The sequence below is a fragment of the Formica exsecta genome, unplaced genomic scaffold, assembly GCF_003651465.1.
Source record: "Formica exsecta isolate Colony F162 unplaced genomic scaffold, ASM365146v1 scaffold1881, whole genome shotgun sequence".
Taxonomy (NCBI): Eukaryota; Metazoa; Arthropoda; class Insecta; order Hymenoptera; family Formicidae; genus Formica; species Formica exsecta.
The window spans coordinates 15,492-19,673 of record NW_021849187.1 but is presented as its reverse complement, the minus strand read 5'-3'; the positions used below and the strand labels follow the sequence as shown (position 1 = coordinate 19,673).

At 28.7% G+C, this 4,182-nt stretch overlaps 1 long non-coding RNA gene across 1 annotated transcript in view; it reads right to left on the bottom strand.

The window, feature by feature from the left end:
* Window positions 1-1,858: 1,858 nt before the first annotated feature.
* Window positions 1,859-4,182, bottom strand: part of LOC115233752 — a 3,880-nt gene continuing 1,556 nt past the window's right edge. The window contains exon 3 of the long non-coding RNA XR_003883836.1: window positions 1,859-1,985. This is a non-coding gene — a long non-coding RNA (uncharacterized LOC115233752). The remainder of the gene's footprint in view (window positions 1,986-4,182) is intronic.

Here is a 4,182-nt window from a genome sequence, read left to right as displayed (position 1 = left end):
GCGGTATTTAATTATTAGTTGAAATATGGTTTTGAAAAATGACGGTACGTCACAGCGATAAATAAAAATCAGTTCAATATCTGAATTTCCCTGTACGAAAATCTCATCAGAAATTAAACTGGTAAAAATAATTATAATATTATTAACCGCATTTTGCAGGCTTTATATACGCTCGACAGAAATTTGAATACGGGTATAGACAGTGAACAGCGCGCCGCATAGCGGTAGGCAAGTAAACTATAACCTTAATACTAGTTACAAAAGGACTTTCTGAAAGATTTCAGAAATATTGCAAATGCAATAATTTAAAAACATGATGCAGGTACATTTCTGAAATATTTCGGATGAAAAGTTACAATTGAAATATTAATGAAATATTTCTGTACCATTTCCGAACATTACAGTATTTCAGCAATATTACATGCCGAGTGGGTTGAGGTCCCAAAAATGCGCAAAACTTTGTGAGTAATCCAAATACAATCAGGACTAGTTTCTTCGATAATTGCCATCCGAATTTTCTTTTCGCTCGTGTAAGGCGGCCAGTGACACATTGTTTTATGGTCAAATAACCACCATGATGGCACCAACTGAAGTCCATCGTCAAAAAGCGCTATTGTAAAGCGCGACATCTTCAATCTCCTGTAAATATTCTATTTAAAAGAGGTAAAGAAATGGTGCCAAGTATACGTGCTCTTTGTACTTAATTGTTTATTGTGCAAAAAGTCTATTTCACGATCTTACAAAAAAAAACTTTATATGTGAAAGAGATTTGGTATACATATTTTCATATTAGTGAATAAACTGTTTAATCATTTGTACAAAAGATTTGATATCAAAAACTAACGTCATAATATAATCCCGTTAAAAAAAAACTTTACAAAAATGAAAAACACATGTCAATTACATAAAACTATAATAAAACTATAAAATATGCAATAAAAGTATCCAAAATCATATGTAACAAGAGTTTAAAGAAATTGATTTATAATTATTTTTGTTTATTATGATATATATTAATATATTAATTAGATCTGGTATATTTGTTAATTGTGTAATATACCCAGACAGCACAAAACGTCCTCAGGATCATCCTGAATATGTCCAGGATGGTTCAGGATATTTGTAGGATGTTTTAAGATATTATTATAAATATATTTTATGAAAATTTAATATGCATACATGATTACTTTCGGTTATGTAGGCTATTTAATATAATTTAGAAATTTTAAGTATTGTAATAAGTATTAATGTCCTATAAATGTCCATTGGATAACCCCTGGATGTCTGTAGGATACCTGCCCTGTCTATTATATTGAATGTCCTTTGGATTTCCAGAGGACATATACATGTGCAATTAACTGTTAACATTAATTTCGTTTAATATTAATAATTGAATTTGATGCGCACATTTTCACATATTCAAAATTATTATTTATTTAATAATTTATGAGAAATGTTACTATGCGCAACATTCCAAAAACTTTACAAAAAATAGTATTCAACCGCTAGTTAGTTTGTTTACCGCTATGCGAAGCGCAAACTCGTATTTGAGATTTGGTCATGAGAATTATATAAAGCTTGCAAAGAGCAACTAACAGGAAATTAAAAATATAATTATTTTTTATCAGTTCAATTTCTGATGCAATCCAAACAAAAAACATGATGCAGGTACATTTCTGAAATATTTCGGATGAAAAGTTACAATTGAAATATTAATGAAATATTTCTGTACCATTTCCGAACATTACAGTATTTCAGCAATATTACATGCCGAGTGGGTTGAGGTCCCAAAAATGCGCAAAACTTTGTGAGTAATCCAAATACAATCAGGACTAGTTTCTTCGATAATTGCCATCCGAATTTTCTTTTCGCTCGTGTAAGGCGGCCAGTGACACATTGTTTTATGGTCAAATAACCACCATGATGGCACCAACTGAAGTCCATCGTCAAAAAGCGCTATTGTAAAGCGCGACATCTTCAATCTCCTGTAAATATTCTATTTAAAAGAGGTAAAGAAATGGTGCCAAGTATACGTGCTCTTTGTACTTAATTGTTTATTGTGCAAAAAGTCTATTTCACTATCTTACAAAAAAAAACTTTATATGTGAAAGAGATTTGGTATACATATTTTCATATTAGTGAATAAACTGTTTAATCATTTGTACAAAAGATTTGATATCAAAAACTAACGTCATAATATAATCCCGTTAAAAAAAAACTTTACAAAAATGAAAAACACATGTCAATTACATAAAACTATAATAAAACTATAAAAAATGCAATAAAAGTATCCAAAATCATATGTAACAAAAGTTTAAAGAAATTGATTTATAATTATTTTTGTTTATTATGATATATATTAATATATTAATTAGATCTGTTATATTTGTTAATTGTGTAATATAAGTTACAGTAATATATTCCCATAATATATATTTTAATACTAAATTCGTTATCTACACATTCTTAATCCATTATTTAAAAAAGTCAGAACACGAAAAACTATTTTAATGTTTAACATTAAATTACATTTTAAAATACATTTGAACATAAATTCAAGTCAAATTTTCATAAAATAAAAAATATATCTTATGTATGAATGATAGGAAAAACAATGCTAAAATTATCTTTGTAAAACATTTTCCACATTTTAGCTTGAATTTTTTCACTTGGCCATACGCGAACGCGATCCTCTTCAATCACAATTTGAATATTAAAAGTATTTGATTCGCAAGGTAACAAATATAAATTTTTAACATATTTTAATTTTTTTCCAATAATTAATTTTGTATTATCTTCAGATTCTACGAAGTTTAAAACTGAAACTACATTTCCATTTTCTAAAAGTACACAATTATTTCGTTGATTATCGCAATGGATCGAATATGAATTAGTCTGAAATATTTTGAATTGAGAAACAATATTATATCCATTAATCAGAGGTCCGGTTTTGTGAGATTTTGTGAATCGCATGTGATCATGAAAGTTAACACGATTTGTGGCCTTTAAATCGAATATTTCTATTTCGGCGTACCGTTTTACTAGTTGCTGAAGAGGTTTATCCGGTTTACGAATCAATGTTTTAATATATGTCATATGATTTTTAAATGGAAACGCACTAAATTCATCTACAGATCCATATTTTCTAACGTCTGCACAAATATGTAATAAATTGTGAATATTATGAGAAACATATTGTTCACCATAAATTTGAGTGAATGTATTGACAAAATACTCTAGTAAACTTTGCGCATAGTCTATATTATCCATATGTTTAGAAAGAATTGGGCTTACAAGAATTGTCATCGCAACGTGTAAACTTAAAAAATTTAAATAAACTTGATTTTTTAATATATTTTTTAGCACAACCGGACCAGTATATAGGAGGAATTTCCGAAATTCAGTGGCTTTCCACAATCTAAAATCTTTTAAAGATCTCGGTCTTCGATGATATTCAGAAGGTACTGTATTTCGTAAATTTATTAACACTTCTGATATCATTTGTTTCATATGATTTGACAGTTTCACTGAACTTGGTCCAATATGCCAAAGTAAAATTAGTTTCTTGACAACTCCTAAACACACTAGATGCATATAATCCAGCGGTACTTCTGTTACAGGTTTAAAATTAGGAATGTTTTTTAATATTGTTTCTCCTGTCTGATAATCATTATATTTATAATTTATAAAATCTTCGTCAGTTCTTAAAATAAAATCGGTGTCATTTACTGAGGGAAAACATATTCGTCCATTAATGTACTTCCCTTTAATAGTACATTTTGTTCAACTGTTGTAACCATTATGATTTTTAATATTTAAAATAAAAGACTTAGCTGGAGCATCACAAATTAAACCGTGGACCTTAATTTCAACCTTTTGTCCGTCATGAATTAATGGATTATTTATCAAAAAAATTGCTTCATCAACAAACTTTTGCAAGAAAACATTATTATTTGCAGGTTTTGCTTCACCATAGTATGCCCCAACAATACATACCAATTTCGTAACAGAATCAAGACACAATATTAACCATAAAGAAGCATTACCAGACTTCGCAATTGGTAGTCCATCAACATTTATAAAAACCCTAAGAATATTAATTGAACCAACTTGTTGTATATGTTCTCGTAGCATTTTCTTAACAGCTCTCTTAAAACCAAAATGATAGTACTGCATTTCTGC